General features: G+C 39.7%; 1 protein-coding gene across 2 annotated transcripts in view; it reads left to right on the top strand.

The window, feature by feature from the left end:
- Otud7a (OTU deubiquitinase 7A) overlaps positions 1 to 14,977 on the top strand; it is a 312,202-nt gene that overhangs the window by 35,438 nt on the left and 261,787 nt on the right. The window contains exon 1 of one of the 2 annotated variants that reach the window (XM_051206439.1): positions 6,259 to 6,423. The exons of the other annotated variant lie outside the window; for it this stretch is intronic. The gene's annotated coding sequence lies outside the window, so the exon portion shown is untranslated. Of the gene's footprint in view, positions 1 to 6,258; positions 6,424 to 14,977 lie in introns of those variants that run through there. 2 annotated transcript variants of the gene reach the window in all.

The raw sequence follows: 14,977 nt of genomic DNA on the forward strand, positions 1-14,977 counted from the left end.
GAATGGGGGACATGGAAGGATGGGAGGGAGAGGGAACTGGAATAGATATGTAAAATAAGAAAAAATAAAATAAAAAAGTATAAAACGTTGGAAAAAAGATCTTTAACGCAGTGGCAGAAAAAAAGACATAGCTGCTATCTATTTAGTTCTATTGGTAACTTTGGCCGTTTTATTTTGCAACATTATTTAATTATTTAAAAATTAGGTATCTGAGCTTCTGTGTTCACATATGCAAAATGAAGAAAATCATGTTCAAGGCTGTTGTCAGAAGCAGATGTAAACACATCCATCGTGGGATCTAAACTATTGTGACAATAACACACATGGCCACTGTGACTTATCTGTGTGTTGGCATTTGGATAACCAGAAAATGAATGCATATTTCTTTTTCTGTTGTTGATGTATGACTCATCTGTGAGATCTCACATCAGTGATTTGCAACTGATGAACAGAGCATTTAAAATAATTTATTAGATATGTTTACAGACTTAAAGAGCCAGAGCTTTCCCTCTCAAAGATTCCGATTTTAGGTAGAATCACTATAAGTAGGAACTTATAGTGTGGGTTACATACAGCATAAGCAAATAGCAGTAGGTGGTAAGTGATGGTTTAGAGGACTCTTTGGAGTGCCCTAGCTGTGGGGTGGTGTATATGGGTCTCAGGTTACAGACCTAAGTGTTGAAGAACAGCCTCTTGTCTTTGGGAGGTCTGCTTAGGTTTCAATTCTGAACTTCCAGTCCCACACAGCCTGTGACAGTGTTTGTGGCATTGGTGGTTTCTGCTTCTAGCTTGTGCTGGAGTAGTATCTTTAGAACTGACAAGGATTTTTGTTCCAGGGGGAATGGTCAGAGTCCACGCAGATGGACTCTGCAGTGTCCAGTCTTCTGTGTACCTGAGGTGTTCAGGTTTGTGCACTTGGCAAACATGAAGAGCACTTGGCATCTTCACAGAAACAACCCAAATAGTACCCTATTTGCCATGGTAGTGTCCATGCCCTGGAACTACTATACCAACCAAAGTTGACAAAACCAAGATAAAGATGGATGAAGCCTTCTTTCATCTGTTAAAGGTGTGTTTTCAAAAAAAAAAAAAAAAGGCACAGAGGAATAAAGTATAGGTAGCCTGTCAACCCTTACATGTTATAGTGCCAGGATACACTTGAGTAGGAGAGTTTATTAGAGCTATAAGAAATGACAGTGTAGCAAATTGTTCTGCCCCAACGGCAGCATAACTCAGAGGAGACTGGCCTTGACTCCCATCTCACAGTATGTTGTGCTTTTCACCATCCTCAACTCTCTGTGAATCTCTGGGATTCTTCATTTGATTGATTAGTCAGTGAAATGGTATGTTTATTTAAGAGAGATTTAGTGGGCATGTACTATGGATTGGGGGGTTATCAAGTGCTTAAGTGAATGAGTACCTTTTCCTTGCCAGGGCAGAGTGAGTTATTGAGTACATTTTTTTCTGCCCGCCACCTGGTCTGTCCTGCCGCCGCGCCAGCCCCAAATAACACACAGAGACTCTGTATTTGATATTATGCTGTTGACCAAGTGCTAGTTTCTTATCAGCTAGCTCTATCTTAAGTATTAACCCATTTCTATGTATTTCCACATGGTCTTACCGAGAGGCGGCTGGCGGTTCTATTCTCTCCAGGCTCTCCATCTTCACTCCTCCTTACTACTTTCTATTTCCTCCTTGTCTCTCCCATCTTCCTTTCCTATTGGCCAATGGTGCTTTATTATTAACCAGTATGAGAAACATATACAGAATGACATCTCCCATCATCTCCTCTTTTCTGTCTAAATAAAAAGAAGGGTTTTAACCTTATCATAGCAAAATATATTATACAACAGTTATCAAGTAAGAATCACAGTTAACAATATTTAGTCCATTAACATTTAGCAAGATTTGAAGAAAATATTCCATCATCTATTCTATCTTTGTGTGTCTAAAGTCTAAGTAACATATCTTTAATCCTAACTAATGAACTATAACCATAACTATCTGTCTTCAACTCCATCAAAGACCACAGTAGGATAATATATAAACTCTAGAAATGACAGAGACAACTCACTGCCTGGTCACCTGAAGTTCTTTTGTAATCTTCCATCTTCAGCCCATAGGCCATAGTGTGTCTGGCAGACTCTTCAGCAAAGTAGGAAACTTTAAACTGTCTTCTTGTATTGGCAGTTTTCTCTGTGTCCTGCAGACTGTCTGGCAGATTCTTTCATGAAGCAGGAACTCTGTAGCAATGTCCATCTTGAATCAGCAATCACTTTTCTGTGGGTCCTGCATGTCCAGTTTATATAGCACAAAGTCAAACAGTCCAGACAGGAGCAATATCTTGTCCAAATGGCTAGTCTTGCCATATTGGAGGCAAACTTCATAACGCGTTTCTTCAATGTCCATCTTCCTTTCTGTCGCAGGTAGTGTTGCCAGGAGCAATTATGTCTCATTGTCAAGAAAAACCCTAAACCATTTTAAATGCCATATTCTGTAGGTCTTTGAAAGGTTTGAAGAATTCCTATCTATCTTAAATACATCTCTGTGTATCTTGAAAAACCTAACTAAACTCTAAGCTTTGACTCTCATAGGTAATTATCTATAATCTGTACTCCATTATACATTACATTTCTAACTGAGCTCAATAAACACAATACCTGAACAAGAGGAGAAATATACATATCACCTTATTGACCTTAAATTGTATCAATAAATGAAAACCTGTTCTAAAACAAATGAATCTATACCATAATTCCCTTTTTACCTTTAAAAAGAGATTGGTTGTTGTCATTAACCATTTATAACCAAGTCCATTTAAATAAAAACAAACACTTATAGACAATATTTGGGAATTTGGGCATCGTTCTTTCCAAACTACTTCCTGCTGGTAAGGGGTGCTGTCATGGGGATCCTAAAAAGATGCAGAAATCCTGGCTGTAGTCTGCAAGGCTGCCTTGTTCAAGCTGTTTCGAATATTGGATCACCAGCGACTCTGTTTCGGGGGTCTGGCTTGCTCAAACCACATTAGTCTGGAAGGAATCCACAGCTTTTTGTTTTCTGTAGAAACAAAAATAGAGATCCTTTTCCCCAGTAACTTGTCCTTAGTCTTAAATTTTTGAGTCAAAGCATTTTTAAAATACATAAATTGAAGTAATCCAGCAGCATTTCCTTTATCAGTTGTTGTTATTTTCTCAGCAGTCAAACAATGCAGAGACAACACAATAGCATACAGTAACCAGATTCTCTCTGAGCTTTTCATCTTTACATGGCTTTACTATTACTCTGTTTCTTTTACTTTTTATTTTTTATTTTTTTGAGACAGGGTTTCTCTGTGTAACTCTTATCTGTCCTGGAATTCACTCTGCATACCAGGTTTACTTTGAAATCACAGAGATCTGCTTGCCTCTGTCTCCCGAGTGCTGGGATTAAAGGTGTGTGCCACCACACCCAGTTCCTCTTTGTCTCTTTAAAACCATTTTATTCCTTTTCTCTCCCAAGCCTACATATATTTTAGAACATACTGTAAACCTTTAGAGCTTTTTCTTAATGTGAATCTGCCTTTACTGTAAATCTTTATCTTTTTTTCTGGCCAGGAGTCTTTTATCTGGTAAACAACAACATTGCTAAAATGAAAGTCTTTGTTGTTTCTGCCGTGGTTTATAAAAGATGGCGGCAGCTATTTTACCGCCAGCACTGAAAGCTGCGCTCACTGCCTTGGTCTGCATGCTGCCGGCTTGGAAATGTGCTCACTGCCATTGCCAGCTCTGATAAACAGCAATAAATTGTTAGCAGTGCTTTTTTAAAGCCATGCGGTTTTTTACCGCTTATGCTGAGTCAGGAATCTTCCCTTAAAGGAGCCACGCAAATATCTGCTTGTCTCTCACAAATCAGAGTCCAACCGAGAAAAATGCTGCTACCAAGAAACCTTGCTTGTTCTTTTGTTTCTAAAACCCTTTTTTAAGCTTTTGTTAAATTTTAAGTGTAAGTTCTTAGCCACGTTGGGCGCCATTTGTAAGGGTATGGTTTTTCCGCCCTCCGCCTGGTCTGTCCCGCCGCGGCGCCAGCCCCAAATAACACACAGAGACTCTGTATTTGATATTATGCTGTTGACCAAGTGCTAGTTTCTTATCAGCTAGCTCTATCTTAAGTATTAACCCATTTCTATGTATTTCCACATGGTCTTACCGAGAGGCGGCTGGCGGTTCTCTTCTCTCCAGGCTCTCCATCTTCACTCCTCCTTACTACTTCCTATTTCCTCCTTGTCTCTCCTATCTTCCTTTCCTATTGGCCAATGGTGCTTTATTATTAACCAGTATGAGAAACATATACAGAATGACATCTCCCATCAGTCAGGTGTTCAGAGGCAACAATGAAGTGGCTAAGCTGTCTCCCATTAATAGTGTATAGCATCTGCCTCCTGGCTTAGGGACCTGCCCAAGAGGAAACAGGAGATGGAGATATGAGCCTGTCAGTAACTCATTGCTGCCTTGAAGACCTATGACAATAGGAACCTTATTACTAACCAACCCAACCTTTCAGGAGCCCAAACAGAAGGGGACAGCTTCCCAGGTTGAAGTGAAGTGGAGCAGTCAGAGAGAAAATATTTCAGACAAATTTGAATCTGGACTGTAAACATTCTCAGCTTACATTCTCAAGTCATTCTATATTATCCTTCCATAAAGTACTGATCCCACTCGAGGATGATTAAGGACTGCTAAATAGTACGCAGAGAACACAGAACATGATTAAAAAAAGAAAAACAAAACAAAAGACCCAGAGAAAATGGACAATTCAGAGACCAACCTAACCATTCAGACAATTTACATCTTCTCAAAGAAAATATTAGCAGTGGTGTCTCTAAAGCATGACTGAGCACCAAAGACTCAGAGAGGTGACTGAAACAGAAGAAAACAAAGCAGCTGCTGGCAGGATTAAGGTGGTAAAGGTAGAAAACAGCAAAATGTTCTGACAGGGAACTAACTGGGAAGCTACTGACTAGGATCTTCTTGAGAGCATATGCCATGTGTGACTTGATGACACTGCATGGGAACAAAGGCTCACCAGAATCCAATTTCCTAGAAAAGCAGAGGAAATTAATAAAATGATGTAAGAAAACCACATCAATGTGCACACCAGACTTGACTGCCATTCGGAGAAATGATGACATTTAAGGAAGCTTGCAGAGAGCAGTGCTGGGTGATTTCCCTTTGCCATGGGACTCCTCACCTACTATCCAGGTAGGATCAGGCTGCATCAGCCTGTGCCCACCAACGTGATCCCAGGACACAGAGGAAGTGGGTCCTAGCAGATTTCGAGTGAGACTGGTACAGGGAGATAATTTATCTAGCTAAATTACCCTATTATTCAAAACAGCTGGGGGAACATTCATGTGCAATGATTCCTTTTGAATAAACATTTGGGATAAAACTGTTGGATGTCAAAATCTAACCCAATTAGGATTGAAGGAACCATAGTACAGAGTGTGGCATCACTAGGTGGTAATGAACCTTGGGTATGTTTAATGTAAGACTGAGATCTGCCAGTCAGAGTTATTTTGGCAGCCCGTAATAGAAAAGATGTCAGCCTTGCATATCATAATGTAACTTGGGGAAGTCTTAATGGGAAGCTAGAAGGGACACCTAAGGTGTAGTCGTCCCTCTGTATCTGTAGGTTCTCATCCTGTTCACTCCACCAGCCTTAGATTTAGACTTCAAATGTTGCTTCTAAACATGTGCAACATCTTTCCTGTCATGTTTCCTAATCAATGCAGTATAACTACTGTTGAGATTGGGGATGAATTAGAGAACCCACGACTGTGTGCTAGGCTGTCTCTAGATGCTTTTATGTCATTTTATGTAGCAACTGGAGTATCCACAGATCCTGTGTATGTAGGTGGTCCTGGAGCCAGACCCTCGAGGGCACCAACGGGCGTCTCTATATAATGTCATCCTCATATTTCTTAAGAAGCATGAGAGCCAATGGTCTCTGTGAGAATGTCCATTTTTAATAATGAGGATTATAACTTTAAGGTTGTTCATAACATCTTCATTACCTTTAGCTCATTCTTGAAGCATGCTGTCTCTCAAGGAAGTAAACGCTCTCCTGAACTTCAGTGACCTTCCTGTTTCACGGTTACATTCTGTCTTTCATTGCCCTTGTAGGAAAGTGGGCAGTGTGCTAGAAGTGTAGAGAATACCTGCTGAGCTGGCACTCCGGAGTGGAACATCATGGCAAAGGTGAGGTGTTGCTATGGCGATTAAGGCGGGTGAAGGGAGGGAAAATTAGGTACAGCCTCACTCAGAAAGGCCTCTCTGAAGAGGTGCATGGAGAAGGCCTGGATGCTGCACTATAGCTAGCTTGGCTAAGGAAATGTGGCTCCTGATCCTGAACAAAGAATTGTGTTCCAGAAACAAAGCACAGGTACCCTCCCCTTCCCCTCCCAGACCACCGAGTTTGCCCTTTTTACTTATCCTTTATTAGGTGGTCTCTCCACTAAATAGTCCTGTCCTATAGTAAAACCTTCATGACTTGGACCATAGATTGATTTTTTTGCGGGGGGGGGGGTTGGTTTTTCCCTTAATAGCTTTTAGGATTGTCTGGAAGAGATCCATGAATGAATAAGAATGGATGAATGAATCAATACATGAGTGACAAAGGGAAGGATGGGAGGTAATGGAAGGGAGATAGGAAGAGAGAAAAGAGAAAAAAAGTAAGGATGTAAAGTGTAAAATGTCTCCCAAGAAATATTTTTATTTTAAATTTAATATTTTTAACCTAGACTGACTTTTGGAACCATTATGAAACCCACATTTTACAGCATGGGATTGGCCAGGCAGTTTGATATTCTGGCATCTCCTGATAAACCACATAAGTTGTTCTCAGAGACTTCTTCAGATACCAGCAGAGTCAGAGACATAAAATTCACAGCCAAGAACTTTGTCTGTACTGATTTGAGAAGAAAGTAATGTGAAAGTCTACCCCGAAGGTTTGGGATGTGGCATCCCTGAGCTGGGTATTAAGTAGAATACTCTTGTGACCTCTACTCGAATCTTCATTGCTGTAAGGTTGGTTATGTTACAGACATGGTGCCTGGGAGCAGATTATGAGTAATTGAAGTGTCTGTTTGACAGCAAGATGGCTTGCATGTTGGCAGTCACATATATAGATCTGTTAGTGTGCACAGGTGGCTCTGCTTCCCTGGGATCTTTCTTGGTGGAGGTACTGCTGACATTAAAAAAAAAAAAAAAAGGTTTCTAGGGTGTTGTTCAGAAGGAGGGCTCTGTTCATGTTGCATTTTTTTTCCTTTGACCCACAAGCCTCAAAGAGATTAATGAGAATTTCCAGTGTGTGGCCAGGGCATTTTTTAAATTTTTTGAATGTTGTTTTTAAATTCCAGGATTCATGCCCTGTTGGCCAAGGTTTCTTTTATCCCTCTTTGCTTTCTGTAGGTTTATTTAACAGGGTACATTAGAGTTTAGAAATTTTCCATATAGGAGAATTTTAGTTTGGAGGTAGTTTGGGATGACTTTTGTTTGTTCTTTGTGGAGTTTGTGAGCCAGTTATTATCTATGGGAATTTGGATACTTCTGTTAGGCTACATATTCCCGCCCTCTACTTTAGATTGAATTTGTACAAAAACATTTCCTGGAAGCTTGGCCATGATGTGTTTCTGGTGTTTGCCCATGTGGTTCCCACAAGCCTGGTGGAATTTTAGGTGATATCTCCGCAGGCCATAGGAAGTCCCCATCATTGACAATTGCAGTAGGCTATTTAAAGGAACTTTTCTGTGGCTCTCTGCAAGTAAAGAGACATAGGTCTGGATTTGTGATGTTTCTTCTCAGCACATGGGAAGGGAGGGTATCCAGGAAACAGCAGCTGGTGCTCCTCTAGCAGCAGTGGTGGCAGCACTTATAACTAGGCCATCTCGGAGCCTCTCTTACCTCTTGTGTAAACTGGGTAGAGTGGCCACATTTCCAATTTTCTTTGTTTCATTGTGGTCATGCTTCCATTGGTGACCGGTAGGAAATGGATGGAGGAGGGACTCACTCTGTGCGACTTAAGAATCCAAGGAGATGTAGCTCTGGGGTTCAGGACACATGAACCCCAACAGAGGCCTGCTATGGGAGCCTGGGAATTTACTGTGTGATTTCCCTGCTGTTTGAGCCTTCCTGAGTTTCCTCATGCAACCTGCCCTGGGTGCTTTGGCTTACACAGCATTGAAACAACAAAGAAAATAGATACAGTTGACTACTGTGTCTGTTGGACTTCTTCATGCTACAGATATCACTCACCTTTGAAGCAGTGAAAGACAATCCACAGAACAGTAGAAAATATCAGTAAGTTATATCTTATGAGAGCCTAAACCCACTATATATATTTTTAAAATCTTACACTTCAGCTATTTAAAAAGCCCAATAAAAATTAAGAAAAGTACATTAATAGGCATTTCTGCAAAGAAGATGCACAGTATCCCATGGGCACACAAAATGCCCAATATAATCAGTCATTAGGGATTCATGAAATCAAAACCACAAAACAATACCACTTCACACCCAGTAGGATATCAGTAATGTGAAAAGTGTTGGCAAGGTGGCAGAGAAATCAAAGCTGCCATGCATTGTAGATGAGAATCGAAAAACTGCATCTCTGTGGAAGCAGTTGGATATTTCCTAAGAAATAAACAGAATTTCCATCTGACCCAGCATGTACATGCCCAGGTACAGACAGAAGAGATGTGAAAGCTTTTTTTCTGAATGTGCATTATGTGTTAATAACCCAAAGGTGGATCCAGTCCAAATATCTACCCACCAATGCCTGGATAATTAGAATTTAATGTACATGGCACATTGTGCTCTGTGGTATATAATGGCATATTACTCAGGAAATGAAGCACTGATAAGTGTTGGCCATTGAAAACATGCTAAGTGAACTTTTCCAACCAAAAGATTGCACATTGTATGATTCTATTTACATGAGGGAAAATGGCACTTCACAGAATTATAAGATACATTAGTGGTTGCCTGAGATGGGAAACCTCAGAAGGGTTGGGCAATGACTGAAGAGCACAAGGTATCTTCAAGGGTGGAAAAAAAATGTTCTTAATTTATATTGTTCTTATAGTTACATCACTCAGAGTATGATAAAAAAAATCCTCTGAACGATACATATTAAATAGATAAATTGTCTGCTTAGGTATAGTATTTATGTCATAATGAAGCTGGTTAATAAATAAAACAAATTTTTGAACTCAGACTCCAAATTCCATCTTGTGTGGCTAAGTCTCTGTCCAGGCAAGGGGACAAAGGCTGCAAATAAAAACAATGTGTGTGTGTATGTATGAAAATGACAAATGCTGTTTTCCTTTAATCCTGATTTGAAGGACGACAGTTGCCATTAAAATGAAGAGATGCATGCAAGTCATTCAACACAGTGCTTGGCATGCTGGACAGATCAACTCCAATGGCTACATCAATGTCACACTGTGCCCTGTATAAAGTAAAGCTCAGAACATAGTCAATGAAGAACCCTGCCTCAAGAAATGAGAGAAGTTCCAGGGTGAAAACACTGAGTTCCAGTATGTCTTTTTAAGGGAAAAACTAGATATTTAATTTCTGACATGGGATTCCATGTTGCTTAATTTTTGTCAGCCTGACACAAAGTCATCTGGGGAGAGCAGCCTCAGCAGAGAAGATGCCTCCTCCAGACTGGCATAGGGCCAAGCTATAGGACAGTCTCTTGATTAACGATTGATGGGAGGGTCTAGCCCTCTGTGAGTGGGGCACTGCCACCCATGGACAGATGGTCTTCAGGATATAAAAAAAGCAAGCTGAGTGAACAATGGGGAGCAGGTTGGTAAGCAGTGTCCCTCCATAGCTTATGCCCCTGGGTTCCTGCCTTGAATTCCTGCCCTGTCTTCTCATCATACTGTAAGATGAAATAAACACTTTCCTCCCCAAGCTGTTTGTGGCTGTAGTGTTTATCCCAGCAATAAAAAGCAATAGGTACTTTCACCTTAAACTCATAGATGTGAAATTCCTTTCACACACATATGGAGATGGCTTCATCTGCCTCTTGGTAGTGATGTGTAGCAGCCATTATCTGCTGCTGTGAGGATTTGTTGATTTCTGTCCAATTTTATTATCATCACTTTCCGCAAGTCCCCTCCACCCCCGTAATGTAAGGTATTAGGTGGCTGCAGACAGGAGCAGACAACAAAAATGTTTAAAGGCAGACTGGGACCAGAGCTATATTTAGCATCTCAGATTCCAGATTCTGTCGTCTGTCATGAGGAAGGCACTGCCCACACATGTGATGGGACCCTAAGGATTAAGTACTAAAAACACTGTCTGCCTGAGAGGCAGTCACAAAACCATATGTACTGTAGTTTAGATTTTAATAATCAAAATGTATGTTTATAAAATGTTAGATGCCACGCTACTTAATATTTATAAGTACTTATACATCATGTATTAAAATATAGGCTTATGTAAATTTGATGAAAAGTGTGTTTTGAGTGGTAAACATAGCAACCCATCATTCAGAGATGACTAATCTGTGTGGATAAAGTAAAATTCATTGAAATGTTAAATTTCATCACAGATAACACTATTGGCATCTGTCCTTCCATATTCTGATGGATCATTCTAGAGAGATATGGCTCCTCCTAGTTATGCCCTTCTCTCCAAGCATCTACAAAACATTCTGGAAAAGTAATAAATGAAACTCCTTGATTAAAACTTTTCTTCTGGTAATTTTAGAGCCACAAAAGATTGGAAAAAATGTTCCTTCTTTTATATATGCTCTTGCATCTAAAAACCTGCAGCTTGCTTGGGTGCATCAAGCTTGGGCACAAATGCCTTACTCTTAATTTTCAGGTGCTATATATATCAAGCCATTTTGTTCATCTTAAAGAAATATCTAGACTTTTAGCCTACTCACAGTTTACAATAGCAGTGTTAAGGTTCTATCATGCTTTACACCCTTCCCTTTGAATGTTGTGTCCTAAGGCTGGAGACTTTAATAGACAGTGCAAAAACCTTAGTGGCTTACAGACTGTTATTTATCACTCCTACTTGTCTGCTCTTTGTCAGTGAGAGCCCCTGCTATGTCAACCAGAGAGGCACAGATCCTTGCTGTTAGCCAAGAAAGAGGTAGCATGAGGATCAAGCAGTACAGACTCCCATATGAAGGGCCAAGCCACCTCTGCCTTTTCCTGATTAGCAGGTAGGCAAGGCCCATGGCCTCACCTATAGGGACAAGACAACTACCCTCCATCTAGAAAGAGAGAAGCCAGACATATGCATTTGGTATTAAAAGGTACTACCACAGTGCCTTTTGCCAGGGAAGAGAGTAATGCTTTCCTTTTATTTTTCTTTATAAATAAAAGTAGAGTCAGACCTTTCCCCATAACTGTTTGATCCTGTACTTTTGTTTTCCCCCTTTTATTGAAAAAATAGATCTTTTCTCACATAATAAATGTTTTTACCCCCAATTCTCCTCTTCCCAGTTCTTCCCCATCTTCCTTTTCATCCTGATACACCCCTGTTCTGTCTCCCATTAGACAACAAATGGGCTTCTAAGGGAAAATAATAATAAAATGACATAAGATAAAGCAAAAGCTGAACACATCAGAATTGGATAAAATAAACAAAAGGAAAAGAGCCTAAGAGAAGGCACAAGAAACGGAGACCCACACATTTTTAACATTAAGGAATTCCATATATGCACAAAGGACCTATAGGTAAAAAGAGAGAAGAAAAGTATTTTATAAGTAAAATAAAAATTAAAAAATAATCAGATAAAATTTTTAAAAATAAGAATAATGGCATAACATTAGGAGACAAGGAACTCTGTTGAGTTCATTTTCTATTGACCATACTGCTGGACATGCAGTCTACTGTTTAGAATAGTTTCTCCAGTGAGACTGCCTTAGAGGAAACTACATTTTCATTTTTCAAGTGGTTATCAATTGGAGATAGCTTCTGGGTTAGAGATGGGGCACCTGTCCACTTGTCCTTTCAACTCTAGGACCCCATTTGGCACAAACCCATGTGTACATTTATTATATTAATATAAAGGACCTTGTTTTCTTGGTGCCCCCTATCCTCTCTGGTATAACACTCTTTCTGTCTCTTCCATATGGTTCCCTAAGCCCTGTAGGAGGGATTTGATGGAGATATCATCCCATTTAGGGTTGAGTGTTTCAAGGTTTGTCACTCTCTGTATAATATCTGGCTGTGGGTCTCTGTATTTGTTCCCATCTGCTGCAGGATGAAGCTTCTCTGATGATGGCTGAGTGAGGCACTAATCTATAAGAATAACAATGTCAGTAGGATTCATTTTTATTGCTGTTTGTTGTTGCTGTTTTTAGAACAGTATTATTCAGTTTTACCCTGAGTCCCAGGGCAATCTAGTCTCAGGTTCTTAGTCACTCATGCAGTGTTGAGTATGGCTTCCATCTCATGGAGTGGGTCTTAAGATGAAGCAGATACTGGTTAGTTACTCCCACGAGCTTTGTGCCACTATTGCCCTAGCATATCTTACAGGCAGGACCACATTTTAGACTAATAGGTTGTGGCTGTTTACATTCATTTCTTGGTAGTGTACAGAGTACTTTCCTGTACCAAAGATTCTAGAACAGCAGTTTTCAATCTATGCGTTGTGACCCTTTTGGGGGTTAAATGACCCTTTTACAGCAGTTGCCCAAGACCATCAGAAAACACAGATATTTACATTTAATTAGATAATTTATTTCAGTTAGCCTTCATATATGTATATATTTTAGGAAGTTTCTACTATATTGGGTTTCCATATTACCACTCAGATGGCCCTTAATTTTAGCAGTCTCCTCATATTCCATCTCTTGTTCCCCTCCCTGTTTCCCTTACCCACTGATCCTTTTGTTCAAGTCCCCCCTTCCCATTCCATACATAGCTATTTATTCTATTTCCTTTTAATAGCAAGATTTTTCTGCCTTTCTCAATCCCTTACTCTATACTAGTGGTTCTCAACATGTGGATCATGACCCCTTTGGGGGGGTCACATATCAGATATCCTACATAACGCGGTTAAATAAGGATCAGGATAAACAAATAGGCCGAATAGATGTTTATTCAGGGAGAAATAACTTACAACCTAGACAGATGAACACCAGGAAATTCAACCTGATCCTCTCCTGTCCGAGTCACGCCAGCAAGAGGGCTTTTCCTCGCTCTCCCTCTGACCTCCTTCCACAGGTCACCCTGCCCATGGTTCCACCCCCCCCCAATGGTCGTGGTCAGTGCCACAGAAGGACTATCCCACCTCACATACATATAAGATTTTTACATTATAATTCAGAACAGTAGAAAAATTACAGTTATGAAGTAGCAATGAAATAATTTTATGGTTGGGGTCATTACAACATGAGGAACTGTATTAAAGGGAAGGTTGAGAACCAGTGCTCTACACCTAACATCTGCTTCTATGGTTTGTAGCTTGGTTATCATTAACTTAACAGATAATACCATATTTGTTTCTTTTGATAAGGATTATTTCATCCAGGATGATTTTTCCAAGTTGCATCCATTTATGTATATTTCATGATTTCATTGGTTTTTAATGGCTGAATAATACTCTATTGGGTTAAATGTATTTGATTTTCTTTATCTGTTTTTCTGTTGAGGGACATCTAGGCGGTTTTAAATTTCTGGCTCTTAAGAACAGAGTAGTAATGAACATGGTTGAGCATGTGTCTCTTTCTATATGTTTTGTTTTAAAAGATAAATTAAAAAATTTGACACAGTTTATACCTGCTAGGAGAAGTAAAATCAGTTTTCCCCAGTGGATTATATGAAGCACTCCAGGGCAGGCCTTATGTTCAGGAGTTGACCAATATGTAATTGTACTCCACAGGTTTTCTGTGTGTGTGTGTGTGTGTGTGTGTGTGTGTGTGTGTGTGTGTGTGTGTGTGTGTGTGTTCTTTTATATGGTTACAGTTTTTTGTTTGTTTGTTTGTTTTTATTTTGTTATTTTTGGTTGTGGTTTTTATTCTGTTTTCTTGGTTCAGGGATGTTGTTTCTATATTGGGATTTGTTTGTTTTTTGAGAAAGAACTTAAAGTTGGGTGGATGGGTGGGTGGGTGGAGAGGATCTAAAAGGACTTGGAGGAGGGGGAAGAATGTGATCAAATATATTTAAATTTAAATTAAAAATAATAATAAAAACAGAGAAAATTGACATTAGAATAAGCCCAGGAAAACATTTTGTTACAACAAAATGCTGTATACTGAGTGATTCATAAGAAATGGGCATTTATTTGTCATGGTTATGGATGCTGAGAAAACCACGGTGAAGGTGTCAGTGACTCTGTGATTAGAAAGGGCTCTCTGCTCTATGAATGGTTCCTTGCTGTATCCTCACCTGATAGAAGGCAGAAGAGTGAAAAGGATGAACATTGTGACCCACATGACTAGATGGAAGAAGGAGGCATCTCTGAGAAATCTTTTTTACAAGAGCATTTATCACCTTCATGCAGAAGAAGACCATCACTTCATAGTACAGTGTGGAATTTAAATTTTGACCTATTGACTTGGAAGCTCATGTGCATTTTAACCTTGGCAGTGTGATGCCTGTTTGTGTATGACTATGAGAGCCAGGTGGACAGCAACTTGTGAGCATGAGGAGCTGGTGTACTCTGCAGGCAGGGCATGAGTATGGCTTAGCAAATAATCAGGTTTGAGGTTCTACATCCCTCATAAGATAGGACAATATTCCATCTTCTTAGTTGTTCACCAAACTTAACAAAAACCTTGATGTACAAGTTTCTATCAAGAGTTGGTTTATGCTTTTAACAGCTAGGAGCATGCCTTGACTCACTAAGACCCAAAGGAGAAAGCAAGCTTTGCCTTTTTCAAAGATTGACAATATTTTCACCTCCTTAAATATTCATTTTTGTGTTGAGAATCATTGATCCCTTCTCTTCCAATTCTTCATAA

The sequence above is a fragment of the Phodopus roborovskii genome, unplaced genomic scaffold (genome assembly GCF_943737965.1).
Source record: "Phodopus roborovskii unplaced genomic scaffold, PHOROB, whole genome shotgun sequence".
NCBI classification, from domain to species: Eukaryota; Metazoa; Chordata; class Mammalia; order Rodentia; family Cricetidae; genus Phodopus; species Phodopus roborovskii.